The sequence below is a fragment of the Pan troglodytes genome, chromosome 6 (assembly GCF_028858775.2).
Source record: "Pan troglodytes isolate AG18354 chromosome 6, NHGRI_mPanTro3-v2.0_pri, whole genome shotgun sequence".
Classification (NCBI taxonomy): domain Eukaryota; kingdom Metazoa; phylum Chordata; class Mammalia; order Primates; family Hominidae; genus Pan; species Pan troglodytes.
Window position 1 is genome coordinate 50,294,649 of NC_072404.2, and position 15,206 is coordinate 50,309,854.

Genomic DNA, 15,206 nt, shown 5'->3' on the forward strand with positions numbered 1-15,206 from the left:
TGTTAAAAATAAAATATAATATTTTCCATAAAATGTAACAATGCTAATAATATAAACACTATGTAAGTTTAGACTCACAAGTCCATTATAGTGAACTGAAGATCTAAATTACAGACAAAAGCCTAGTCATGGAGAAGGCAGCAGCTATGAACACAGAACATTCCAACAGTAGGTGCATCTCAGTCAACTTCTCCAGGGCCTGCTCAGAGATTAGCAGACAAAACCTGGCAGGGAGACGGCCCCATGGGCTTGTAAACAATGTGTGCACTATGATCTGGTTCACACAGGAAAACACAAAACTACATGTATCTACATCTATATAGATGCACATACAAGACAAGGGTTGGGAAGGGGTGGTTCAAGAGGGCAGGCTTTCTCTGGCCAGAGTTCTAAGACAAGAACATATTTACCTACTGTGGGTATGCCCTGCACACTGTCTATGCATGAAGCTGGGCCTCCACCACGGCCTGAGTCCTCTGGGCTGGGCAATAGTGGCTGTTAAGAACTGAATTGGGTCCCCTAAAATGCTATGTTGGAATCTTAATCCCCAGGACCTCAGAATGTGACCTTAATAAAAACAGGGTCTTTACACAGGTGATGCAGTTACAACAAGGTCATTAGGGTGGGCCCTAATCCACTATGACTGATGTCCTTAAAAGGGGGACTTTGGAGAGATGACGTGAAGGCCATGTGGAGACAATGGGGTGATGTGCCTATAGGCCAAAAAACGTCAAGGACCGCAGGCCACCACCTAAAGCTGGAAGAGGAGAGGGAAGATCTTCCCCTAAGACCTTCAGAGGGAACATGGCCCTGCTGACACCTTGATCTCAGACTTCCCCTCTAGGAACTGTGAAAGAATCAACATTTTTCGTTTAAGCCGGCCATTTTGTGGTACGTTATTGTGGTAGCCTGAGCAAACACAGTGGCTAAGGAAACTAATTTCAATCAGAGGTGATATTCAAAATTCAGCACTGAATATTGGCAGGACTAGGCACTAACCAATCAGAAGAGATGTCAGCCTTAAACTACTCACACAGGCGGGCCACTGTGGGACAGAGAGATGACATACAGAAACCAGGAGTTACATAGGATTCCTGACTGAATGACATGAGAAAACAGGGAGGGGGGAAGGAAACTAAACAATGCTCAATAGGTTGAAAATGGACAGCAAAAGAAAGATTTAGATGCAACCAATAAACATATTTTCAAAGACTATTTAGTAATATGAAGAAAGCTTTCAATATACCATAAAACTGAAAAGGGGGTATTATTACTTTTAAGTATGGTATGACTTTAATTTTTAAGAAGAAATATATAATATACACACAAGTGTGCACATATATATGAAAAAGACTGAAAGGAAGCACATTAAATCTTTGTGGTTATCTCTGATAGTAGAGTAACAGGAATCTTTCTTCTTTGTACCTAGGTATTATCCAAACTCCCTAGAATATGTAGACATTTTTATAGCCAAGAGAAAAAATGGTTCTCTTTAAAAAATGCTAACAGGAGACAGTGATGCACCCTGCAGCCCCTGTACCCAGTTGCGGTCCCACGGCCACGGCAGCAGCACTAGCCTGACCCTTGGAGCAGGGTACGAAGGAGTCAGACACAGAAAGGGGGACTCACTCAGACCCCAAGTTTCCACAGGATCCTTCTAGGTGAGCACTGACAGCAGCTTTAAGACTCATATCTGACATAAATATGCTTAAACATGCAGAGAATATCTCCAAAAGAACAATAGGGTAGCAGCAGCTACCTTTATGGCTGGAAACTGGAGACTTCTTTTCATTGACACTTTTGTACATACATTACCATTTGAAAAAAGTCAAAATTGTGAAAATATATAAATAAAATACACACATACACACACACACACACACACACACACACACACAAGACCAACATGGCCCCAGCACTTGGCAGAGATCAGGGAGTAAACATGAAGACTCCTCAAAAGTTGGGAAAAAGAAACGGCTCTCTCAAGAAAGGAGAATGAGTATAATGCCGGGGGATATCCTTGGGGACGCTGCCGCCAGCAACAGTGCAGTCACTCGGCCTATACCACCAGTGATGCCCACATGGGTTCTGCCTCCTCCAGGGCAAAAGGCTGTCAGTCTCTGCCTTCGAGTGAGGGGGGACATCTGACACCCTTGCCACTACACGCTGCAGCAAAGCTGTATGCTTTTGGAAAGGGCTCTGATCACACAGAACCTGCCTAACCCCATCCTCCTGCCGTGTCCTCAGTAGCCCTGGCCTGGCTCCTCTTGCACGGAACCTGCAGATTCCCTCCAAAGGAAGCAGGAGAATCACTCCTAAAACAGCCCTTGCAAGTTGTTGGGTGCTTTTTATAGTGCTCTGAATGCACATTCTATTTAAATAAGGTTGATTATTTCCAGCCAACAGTATGTAAAAATAAGCATCCTGTCAAGTGCAGGTGTCTCTGGCCCCCACTGTGCCACTGTTGGTCACCCCTGCAGCTGCAGGCCTGGGCACATGGTAGGAGGCAGGGGAGGGAGCATCCATGCTTCAGCACCAAGGGTGGGAGTAGGAAAGTGAGTCAGCAGTCAGGTTGAAGATTATGGAGTAGGTCTCCCTGCAGCTCCCACTCCTGATGAGCTGGGATAACAAGGTTCTAAATGTGTTAAAGGAAAAACACAGAACAGGCTCTGTTGGGTGCTGTGGGTAGCAGGGCCCTCTGTCTCCTTGGGGATAGGCCAGACCCTTCCTGGCAGACTGCAGGCCTAGGCGCTCCTGAGTGTGGCAAGCCAGGCACCAGGGTCACCTGCACAGGGAGAGCTAGCAGCACTGCCACCAGGAGTCACTGTCATGCAGACAAGCAGTTCCTGAGTAGGTGAGGTTTCTGACCGGGTTCCTGAGACTCATGGTCAGGAACCTGACCTACCCAATCTGCCTGTTTGAGTGCTGCCACTAGAAACAAAAAGGTCCTCTCTCCTTCCTTTTTTTTTTTTTTTTTTGAGATGGAGTCTCACTCTGTCACCCAGGCTGGAGTGCAGTGCCACGATCTCGGCTCACTGCAACCTTCGCCTCCCAAGTTCACATGATTCTCCTGCCTCAATCTCCAGAGTAGCTGGGATTACAGGTGCGCACCACCACTCCCAGCTAATTTTCATATTTTAGTAGAGATGGGGTTTCACCATGTTGGCCGGGCTGGTCTCGAAATCCTGACCTGAAGTGATCCGCCTGCCTCAGCCTCCCATAGTGCTGGGATTACGTGCGTGGGCCACCGTGCCCAGCCTCCTTCCATTTGTTTTTAAAAACCACAGGATTAGGCTAGGCTCACACTTGCAATCAATCTCAGCGATTTGGGAGGCCAAAACAGGAGGATTACTTGAGGCCAGGAGTTTGAGACCAGTCTGGGCAACGTAGGAAGACCCATCTCTACAAAAAATTTTAAAATTAGCCACACATAGTGGCACACACCTGTAGTGCTGGCTACTCGGAGGGTTGAGGTGGGAGAATAGCTTGAGCCCAGGAGTTCAAGGTTATAATGAACTATGATTGTACCACTGCACTCCAGCCTAGATGACAGAATGAGACCCTGTCTCTAAAACAAAACAGGATCAGACAATTCTGATTTTCAAAAAGCTAGTGGCAAGTATGTAAAATGAAGAGTAAAAGGAGGTCAAAGACCTAACCTGAAGAGTTTTGTCTAGGAAGCTAGAGCCCCAAACCTATAATAGATTTATAATTCAACGAGACAAGGGCTGACCTCAAGCTCTTCTCCGGAGAGAGAATGCCTATGATAGGCACTGACTGCCTGACTAAAGGCAAGGTTTGGCTCCCCAAGTCACAGCCAGTGATTCCAAAGCGGAGGTGTTTGCACAGAAATGTCAAGCTTGCTGCTCCCCACTTCCCGCCCCCTGGGGCTCAGTGATTGAGGCCCGGTTTGTCAACCCCCTCTCCACCACCCCAAATACAGCTGTTCTTTCATGTCTCTTGCAATCAATCCTGTCTACCCTTTAAATGTTCACACTCTTAACTACATTGCCCTTAACTACATTGCGCAAAAGCCACTACTCTGTGCAAAGATGACAACATCCCTGTCACCCTCATCTCCTTCCATTATCCCAGGTGTAAGAGCTGTCACACCTCACCACCTGTTGACCTCACTGTCCCCTCAGGAGAGGTCCCACAACATCTGGGTGCAATGTATATATATGTGCTAGGGTCTGAAATGTTTGTGTTCCCCTAAAACGTGTATCTTGAAATCCTAACCCCGAAGGTGATGGCAGTAGGAGGTAAGGCCTTTAGAAGGTGATTAGGTCATGAGGGTGGAGGCTCTGAGTGGGATTAGTGCCCTTACATGGAGGCCTCAAAGAGCTTCCTCATCCCTTCCACTATGGGAGGACACCACAAGAAAACAGAGATCCATGAATCAGGAAGCAGGGCCTCCCCAGACACTGAATCTTCTGGTGCCTTCATCTTGGACTTCCAACATCCAGAACTGTGAGAAGTAAATTTCTGTGGTCTACAAGCTACCCAGGCTATGCTATTTTGTTATAGTAGCCCAAATGGACTAGGCCAACATGTGTGTGTGTGTGTGTGTATAGTACATGTGTGTGGCATGTGTGCAGTGCACTGTGTGATAAAAGTATGTGTGCACTATATGTGTGTGTGGGGTACGTGTGTGCATACAATGTGTGTGTGCCACATGCATGTGGCTGGTGCATGTGTACCTGCATGTGCATGTGGGCACATGTACTGTGTGTGCAGTTTGTGTGTGGTGCATGTGTGTGGTGCACATGTGCATGCAATGTGTGTGTGGCGTGTGTGGTGCATGTGGGCATGCAGTGTGTGTGTGCTATGTGCATGTGTGTGGTATGCATGTATGCACACAGTGTGCATATGCGTGCATAAGGTATAGTACGGGCACGCAGTATATATGTGTGTGATGTACGTGCCATGGGTATGAGGCAACCAGCAGACATGGCTCACTCCCTCCCTTGAAATTCTCACCTGTCTCTTATCAATTTTCTTCTCATCTCACTGACCTGGCACATCCCAGACCTGGATGGCAGCCATGGCTGCGTCTCTTCTCAGTTTCTTCACATGCCACTGTGATTACATTATTCTCAACAACCTCATATGGCTCCCCACGGCCCAGGAGACAAGGCCAGGGCCTCAGCAAGGCACTCGAGGTAGCCCATGATTGAGTCGTCATGACTCCTTCCTCCCTTTTTCCTCCTGCTCCCACAAATGAATCCTCCTCCTCATCTGTCAACTCTTCTCTGCCTATGCTCAATCTCAACTCAAGATTTCTTCCACCTGATGGAAATACGGTGAATTTTCTTCTGGGTTTCTTCATTTTCAAAGCTTTACAAAATAAGCATTATTATAAAAATGACCCATCCTTGAGGCCCACTGCCCTGCTTCTGAAGCCTAAAACTCATGGTCTGCCAGGCCCACTTCCTACTTCTCGGTTTTATCTTCCTAGGAGTGTTCACTCCTGAGAGCTCGTCCACTCATGCTGATTTCAGTGCTCAAAAATGACTCGATGCCTGGACCCCAGCCCTGGGCCCCCAGCTGCCAGGTCTGCCCCAACTCCAGCAACCCAGACGTAGCCTGGGCCTTGGTCTTGGCCTCTGCAGCCTTCAACCTTCTCACTTACAAAGGGACAGGCTGGAGCCAGTCACTACTCCCAGGCTTCCACACAGACAAGCACCTCACACTAACCAGCCTTCCTGCAACTCTTGCCAGATTCGTCTGTCTAGAGGGTGGTGCCTCCCTGCCTGCTGCCCAGCTCTCACTGAGGTTCCCCTACCCGCCAGGCTCCTTTCATTGTTGTGCATGCATTATTTCTAAGTTCATGCTTCTTTACTAGCAGGGATGTGACACCCCCCCCCCCCCCCCCCGCAATATCAGGCCAACTGTGGACACCCTGCCACCTCAGCCAGCCACACAAAAGGTTCGATGCCAATGCAGCAAGCAGCCACCCCAGGCCACGGGCTCTGGTCTCAAGTATGTCCTACAAATCAATGTCTCCAAGCCAGTCCCCTAGCAGTCAAGCAGTTTCCCTGAATGCTCTGTGTGTCCGTGGTGTCCAACCTGAGGTCAAGCCCAGCTTCCCTGCACAGCAACCAGGTAATGGTGACTAGGTCACTCAGCCTCTCTGTGCCTTGGTCTCCTGACCTATAAAATGGGAACACTAATAGCATCTCTCCCAAAAGGTAGCTGTGAGGAACAAACCATTTAAAATGACTAAAACAAGGTCTCGTGACACTCAGTATTGCTTTCTCACTCACTGCTTTCCCTTTAGAAAGTCTTTGGCTATGGAAAGAACTCACTGAGCAGCTTTTATGACTATGGGATGATTCTTGAACCCTCTGAGACATTTGGAGAGAGAAGTTATATCTTTTGCCTAGTAATTTTACACTTCTTTATTGCCTAATAATTCTACACTTTTTTTAGATTTTTCTAAAAATCTAGTATCAATAATTTTATCAATACCTGATTGTTATCTGTTTAGCATCTACCACACTTTGGTCTTGCAATGACAGTAGCCTGCCTACTTTAAAGACAATGCTAACTCACCAAGAGGAGAGCCAGAGTTCCTGGAGATGTAGCTAGTCCCCAACCTGGGACCAGAACACACACGGTAAGCCTAGCCATCTTCCTTACAAGTGGGGAACTGTCAAAGACCAGGAGGGTCATGCTGAAAGGACACATGAGCCAATTTCAGAAGGCTCCCTGCTGGCCAAAGACGGGACAATCAGAAATAAATAAATAAAGTCCACAATGGACTGAAGCACGTAGCATATTAAAAATCCATGAGTTCATAAAACGAAATCTCCAGGGGTCACTTTGGTGATCAGAGAACAGCTCAACTTGAAAAGTCATCAATAAAATGGTTCCATAGGAACTGTAATTTCAGAAAGGCCATTCCCCTAAATAAGAATTCCAGATAATAAGCAAAGAATGTAAAACACAATGAGAACATCACTATCTTGCACCATCTTCTGTAATGAAGGCAATGAGTCTGGCAACTTTCATTCATTCCTGGTGGGCACCAGGTGAAAAGCTGAGGAGTAATCTGTGACAGAAGGATCCAGAACACCCCAAATATCTGTGACACACATGCCATGTACCTCCTGAGAGGGCCTGCCTATCGGGTACCCCTGCCCCCAACACAGGACCTCGAATCCATTCCAACCTACAGGTCTGAATACCACTTTACAGTAAAGACGAGGGGCAGAGAAGCATGGCCATCAAAACCAGGAGCACACAGTCAGCCAGATCTAGAATCAGGGAAATTATAACAGGCTAAGTTCTAAGTTTTTTGGACAAATAAGTGGCATGGGACAAAAAATGAGAAGGGGAACTACCCTAAATTAAGAATCATAAGATCTATCAAACAAATTCAATGTTTAGACCTTTGCTGGGATGCTAATTTGAAGAAAAAAAAATTTTTGGAGACAATCAGGAAAATGTGAATATAGATTGGGTATTAGATGATTTTAAGGAATTACAAATTTGTAAGATAAGATAATTATATTAAATTTAAGTCCTTATTTCTTATTGAAGTATTTACGGGTGAAATTCCATGATGTCTGGGATTTGTTCTATCAAAAACAAAACCAAAAGTCTGAGAGTAGGGAGAAAGATGAAACAACAACCATGTCGTGTTGCTAAGTGATGAAGCAGGGTGAAAGTTTCGTGGGCGTTCATTATGCTATTCCCTCCTTTTTGTGTACTTCTGAAAATCTAAAGAGTTTGTCTTGGCTATACAACTAGGAGCAGAACTTCTAGGTCAAAGGATATATACATATTCAACTTTAAGAGAGAATGCCAAACTGTTTTCCAGAGGGATTGCCCCAATTTACTCTCACCAGCAAAGTGGGTCATGCTACAGAACTACAGGATCCATGCTTTGTACTGTCAGACTTTATACAATCTTGCCAATTACATATATATAAAAATAGTTCTCAATATAGCTTTAACTCACATTTCTCTGCTTATTAATGGGGCTGAACAGCTCTTCATACACTTATTGGTCATATATGTCTCATCACCTGTGAAATTCCAGTTCATGTCTTTCACTATTTTTGTCTGTAATTTCTTTGATGTGTAGAAGTTCTTTATATATGTGGATAAGAATTATTTGTTGGTTTACAGTTTACAAATTCTTTCTAGTTATAAGTTGTTTTCATACTTTAAGGACGTCTATCTGGTCAACACAAATTCTTCATTTTAATATAGTCAAACGCACCAATCTTTTTTCACATTAACATTTTTATATACTCAGAACTCCTTCCTTCCTTAAAGTCTAAAAGAGAGTTACGTCATTTTTCTACCAATATGCTCTCATAATTTTTTTTTATTCTCTACTTGTTATTACCCCTTTTTCTTTTCTTTTTTTTTTTTTTTTGAGACGGAGACTTGCTCTGTCATCCAGGCTGGAGTGCAATGGTGCGATCTCGGCTCACTGCAACCTCTGACTCCTGGGTTCAAGCAATTCTCCTGCCTCAGCCTCCCAAGTAGCTGGGATTACAGGTGTGTGCCACCACACCTGGCTAATTTTTGTATTTTTAGTAGAGATGGGGTTTTACCATGTTGGTCAGGCTGGTCTCAAACTTCTGACCTCATGATCTGCCCACCTTGGCCTCCCAAAGTGCTGGGATTACAGGCGTGAGCCACCACACCTGGCCATTACCATTCGACCTTTGTTTCTTTGTAAATTCTCTTTTCTTCTCTCAATAAGTTGTACCAGAAGTTCGTCTACGTTGATGTTTTTTTTTCCTTCAAAGAACCAATTTTTGCCTTTTGCTGATCTTCTGTATTTGCCATTTAAAGTCCAGCTGAGGAACACAGAGGAGAGAGACCCCAGGGACTACCCTGTCACTGACCTGACTCTGGCCTGTGTGGGGGCCACAGGGGTTGGGGCAGCCCCACTGATACTGTTTGATTAGTCAGGAAGGCTCCCTTTAATAAAAAATTCTTTTAAGAAGTATATTTGAAAATGTGTTTCACATTTTAAAATTAACTTTGTAGCTACAGTTAAAAAGAACTAGATGATTCTATATTTACTGAAAATAAATAAGGCAAGATACTTGGAGTCACTGATAATATGCCCACTAATACTCTGATAGATTTAAATGCAAATTTAGGGAATACTTTTGACAATCTGTGACAGATGGTCAGCCAACATCAACAAAAATCAGTATATTTACTATAAAACTACTTTAACTTAGTAAAAATGGAAGTTTGTACAGTGAGTTTTTTCTTAAATTGTGTTATTTTAATGAGGGAAAGAGGCTTCCTAATTTTTTAGCAGTATTTAAGTGTGAAATATATATTTTAAAACAAAATTAGATAATCTACGCCATAAATATGTCAATATAAGAATTCTGAACTAAGCTGGGTGTAGTGACTTACGCCTGCAATCCCAGCTACTCAGGAGGCTGAGGCAGGAGGACTGCTTGAGGGCAGGAGTTCGAGATCAGCCTAAGCAACATAGTGAGAGACCCCCCCATCTCTTAAAAAAAAATTCAGAATTATGTAAGTATCTTACCTTAGTCTTTACCCAATTTTATTTTCCTGTTCATTCAAAATCAGAAAAATTAAGACCAGCTTTACTATTTAAATTCTCAAAAGACTTCCCATGTGAGAAAAAATTAGGCCAAAGAAAACTCCTAACACTCAAACCTATAGTACCTATAGTATCAAAAAAGATGCATACCAATGACACAATTATTTCTCAGAAATGTCCTTTTCAGAAGTAGAGAAAACTTGGAAGCTTTCTAATTCATCCACAGCTTACACCCTAGATTCTGAATCCCTTTCCTCAAAATCATAGCCTTGTAGACGTTGCACCAATCCTAGACTGTCCTCAACCAGCCCTAATCAAGACCCCCCCCACCCCACCCCACACCCAGTGCTAATTCTGACCCCACCCTATACCCAGTGCTAATCCACACCCCACCCTCATATCAAGAGAGTGCTAAGAGAAGGGGACTGTAGACTTGTATACACAGCTGGAGGATTTAGTCCCCAGAACAGTATTTTTCAAAGGGGAGGTATAAAATCTCCTTAGCAGAGCAGAACAGAATAAAATGGAATGAAATACGCAAGATACACTGCCAGAAAAAGAGCAAGCTCTGTTTTGTGAAACTGCCACTATGCAGGTACGTGCATACCTGGAAGCCTTGTTAACATGTATTTCTCACTATAACTACAGGTTGCAGCCAAAGTTTAAAAGCCACTGGCCATAAAAACCTATCACATTCATAGAAAAGGAGGTAAGAACAGAAGTTGTTGCTACACCTCGGTGAAGAGGAGGCCAGTGAGGCAATGAACTAACAGAGGGGCCCACAACAGCAATTACAAGCAGTGCATTAGGATGACTAACTCAAAAACATACAGCAGGAGGAGGAGTAGCGAGTGAGCACTGAGCAGTGAGAGCGGGTGGCCTGGGGGAAAGAAGGACATACCAATCATCATTGGAAGAAGGTGAAAAACTGGGGGCTCATAACCACAGCAACAACAGAAGTGAGGACACAGGATTCTGTTGGCCAACAATTTGTCAGGGACACATCTACTCCATGACAAAGAACTCACCTATTAAAAGAGATTGTTAAATGCAGGTGACAGCTCATGTTTAGTTCCTATACATCCAGGTAGAGAGGTAAAAAAGAGGCATGTGTCACAGTGGGGTAGTAAACACACATCCATGTCCTGGCTTGGTCTGCTGACAGGGCCTAGAAGCAGGAGCCACGTGCCCTCTGAGTGCCCAGATCTTGGTTTCTAAATACCATTCAATAAAGGGAATTGGGCTCCCTGGACAATTCCTTTGGACAATGGCTGATTCTAGGACTGGAACAGAGAAAATACAAGATAAACCCAGAGAATCCTGTAGTGCCAGAAAGTAAGGAAGTGCTTAAAAAAAAAAAAAAAACAGTTGGGGAGGGGGTAGGGGGATGCAAAGATGTCAAAGAACTCAGAAGCCACAATGGCCAGAGCTGGAACAGTGTGGGGGGCAAAATAAATAATACAGTAGCAAAGAATAAAAGAACCACCCATGAGTCCATACTGATATAAGTAACTGAATAAATTATAATGAACAAATGAGGGAAGGGGACAAATCTTCCTAATGGAAGTCCAATTAAAAATGTAGAAGGAATGAGGGAAATAGGAAATTGCCATTAAAACATAATTGCCAAGAGCCACTGATGATGCTAACATCAGTAGGACCTTAAGGAAACAGGATATTTGCATAATCTCTAAGTCAGTATCTTCCCCCAAAATATTTATCAATTCCTTGTAGTGGTTTTAACATATGCTAAGAATTTAACAAATAATTTGAAACTCCTCCATCCTCCTAGGAAGCAGGATTAATGCCCCGCCCTTCAGTGGGGCTGGACTTAGTGGCTCTCATGAACAGGGTACAGAGAGGGGACAACGGGCACATGACATTGGAGGAACCTGGCCAACCAGCCTCAGCCACATGATCCAAGCAAACGTCACAGTAATAACTCATGTTAACATCATGTACCTCCAATGTGACATGATGAGAAAGACACCTCTGTGGTATTCCTCTCCAAATCCATAGCCCTGAGTCTAATCATAAGAAAACACTACATAGACCCAAATTGGGAACATTCTACAACATACCTGGCCTCTTCAAAAGTGTGAACGTCCATGAAAATCAAAAGAAGATGGAAATTGCCACAGACTGAAGGTGACAAGAACATAATGCCTAAATGCAAGGTGACTCCTGGATCTAATTCTGGAATAGAAAAGGGACACTAACTAGTGAGAAAACCAGAAAAATTGAAAAAAAAAAAAAAAAAAAAAAAAAGCCTGTGATCATTATTACTAACTTGACACAGGATTTTTTTTTTTTTCGATTTTTCTGGTTTTAGTTAGTTTTCACAAATATATCATGCCAACTAACATTCAAAGAGAGGGAAAGGGGAGGAGGTTTAAGTCTGCAGCTGTGACAATTCAGACCATGGGGTTCAAGCCAGCCCATAGTTTGAATCCTGGGCTTCAGCTCATACTAGGTGTGTTATCTGAGCAAATTCCTCAATCTCATTAAAGCCTCAATTTCCTCATCTATAAAATGGGAACAATAATGATCCCAATTCTTAGCCTGTTGTGAGACTTATAAGCTCTTACCTAGTCTTCTTGCATGTGAGCTCTCTCTCTCACCAACATGAGGCTATTAGTAATACCTGAGTTAACAGTTTCCTTCCCTTGATACTGAATCACAGTCCTAAGCAAAAAGGTTTAGCACCCATTTTCAACTCAAGATGACAGTATTTTTCTCTTTTTCCTCCTTTTCTTCCCATCTCCCATATTCCCACAGTCCCACCGACTTTGAAAAGCAAATAAAAGCACTTTTCTCTGCATAATTTCCCTGCTGGGTGCCACTGTTCACAGCACTTGATATAGCAAATTCTGGCAATGCTTTCCCATTTGATTTATCTAGAAGGTTGTTATTTACTGCTCCTGCTGTTTTGGGGGCGAAAATGTTAGTGGTCTACCAAGAGGACTTTCCAAAAATAACAAGACGTGTTTTCACAACAGTCAGTATGTGGAGGGCACTGTCATGTTGGTTTCTTAGCTTTACTCATAGCATGACAACACTGGATTTTTAGGGATTCTTAGACTAAACTACTTTGATATGACTAGTGAGGTTATCTTTTGTTTTCTTGAAGATATTATATCCTGGGAGGACTTTCAGTACCAAGAACCACCCAGTCTTCCAGGGAGAAATGAATTCCACATTGTCCAATTTTGCTCCCGCCAACAATAGCACCAATTTATTCTGCCTGGATTATGGAAGCATCAGAAACCCTACATACAGCCCAGTCAAAGACTCGCCATGTCTACCTGCCCTGCCCAGCCTCTGTTCAGTCTCTGGACTCTCTGTGCCACCCTCGCAGCTAGGACTACCCACACTTGGATCCCAGGCTTCAGGTCAGGGCTCCATAACTAACCCACACATCAGAGCCGGCCCCACCTGCCACTCAAAGAGTACTGGCCCAGGTACCCTTACTGTTGTAGGTCCCAGGACACAGATGGGAACAACGTGGGACTTACAAACTTGGAGTTAATCAAAAGTGATTAAGTGGCTCTCAGAGCCTCTGGTCAACAGAGAAGGCCCCTGGGAGGAGCTGGACATTCACACAGAACTCTGATAAATGGCAAGACAGGGCCAGCTATGAAGACCACAGAGATGAGCAGCCTAGACAGTGTCCCACACAAACTCCTTGATCCACAGCCACAGCACTGGCTCAGGGCTCATCTTTGCCTCCAACTCACTGTGCCCTTGGGTTCATATCTCCATTTTCACATTTATAAAATTTACAAAATGGGGGCACATGAGTACCTTCCTCAAAGATGTTCCTGGGGTTAATGAGTGAATAGATACAATGCTCAGAACAGTGTACGACTCAGAGTAAGTGTTAGCTGCAGTCATCACTGTCACCATCATTAATATTTTTACTGATGTAGATTATTAATACAAATAATATTGTTATCATCAAAGAGGAGAAGCTATCTTACTAGCCAAGATCAGCATAGGGCTTTTTAAAACAGAGTTCAGAATTTAATTAAAAAGTGATTGCAAATCACTGCAAGGTTGGGACAGGGAACAATGTTATTTGGTTGTTTTAAAAGGTCAATGCACAGCTGCCACATGGAGAGTAGACTGCAGAATGCCAAAAGAAGTAGTTCCAGGGGCTGTCTGGGGGCACCAGCATGGAGACTGCAGGCAAGCCTGAGGGTGTAAGCACATGCAGGAGAGTATGCACCTGGGGGACCCAGGGCAGTGCCAAGGACACTCGGGCTGAATCACTTCAGCCCCAGGAGGGCTGAAGATGGGAGGGGACAAGTGACAAGATGGAGGCTCACCTCGCCTCATTCATCTTCTGTCTCAGCTCACTCATTCAATTACTTTCCTCTTACCCTCAAGTCTCTTTAACAAAATTGAACTTCCTCCCTAACTACAAGAGGGGCGGACTGTCCCCTTTTCTTTCTTTTTTTTTTTTTGAGACAGAGTCTCACTCTTTGGCCCAGGCCGGACTGCAGTGGCGCTATCGCGGCTCACTGCAAGCTCCGCCTCCCGGGTTCACGCCATTCTCCTGCCTCAGCCTCCCGAGTAGCTGGGACTACAGGCGCCCACCACCGCGCCTAGCTAAATTTTTTTTCTTTCTATTTTTAGTAGAGAAGGGGTTTCACCGATCGAGCCAGGATGGTCTCGATCTCCTGACCTCGTGATCCACCCACCTTGGCCTCCCAAAGTGCTGGGATTACAGGGGTGAGCCACCGCACCTGGCCTCCCCTTTTCTTTATAGCACCTTCATACTTAACACCATGACATCAAATGACAACGTATTCACACAGAAAGCAGGCATTTTGTTTACTGGTTTATTTATGTTTACTTATGCAACCAAGAGAACCTATATGGCTGTCATGGGAGCCCTACCTTCTAGAAAGAGAACAACCACATCCAGCACAGTTTCTAACACACTCTGCATACAGGTGGGATGAGCTTTGAACACATTCAATATTAAAAAAAAACAGAACAGGTAACAGGTACAATGAGACTGCATGCTAATCTTAAAGAAGACATTCCACAACTTGTTACCTTTAAATTATCAGCTTTCCTATTACATTAAACGAGATTCAAGGAGCCAAAGTCTGAATTTTGTTTTCAATTTTACAAGAAATCTTTTTTTTTCTTTTCTTTTTTCTTTTTTTGAGATGGGGTCTCGCTCTGTCGCCCAGGCTGGAGTGCAGTGGCGCCATCTTGGCTCACTGCTACCTCCACCTCCCGGGTTCAAGCAATTCTCCTGCCTCAGTCTCCTCAATAGCTGGGATTACGGGCATGCACCATCACACCCAGCTAATTTTTGTATTTTTAGTAGAGACGGGGTTTCGCCATGTTGGCCAGGCTGGTCTCGAACTCCTGGCCTCAAGTGATCCACCTGCCGCAGCCTCCTTCTAAATGCTGGGATTATAGGCGTGACCCACCATGCCCGGCCCAATTTCACAAGACTTCTAAGAGCTGGATGCTGTTTAGGCTGAGGTCCTTGACTGTCTAGGTGAAGACCTGGGGCCCAGGTGCTGCTCGGGATAGTGGAGAAGAGACCCCACCTCAGCTCAAGCCCCATCTTCAGTTCTCCTGGGAGGTGGTTTACTGTAAAGTCAGTCTTCTTTATGAGCACCAGCCTCCTCTC

General features: G+C 44.4%; 1 protein-coding gene across 1 annotated transcript in view; it reads right to left on the minus strand.

Annotated features, from left to right (window-relative positions):
- NUDCD3 (NudC domain containing 3) overlaps window positions 1–15,206 on the minus strand; it is a 106,668-nt gene that overhangs the window by 44,620 nt on the left and 46,842 nt on the right. The gene's annotated exons all lie outside the window — the stretch shown is intronic.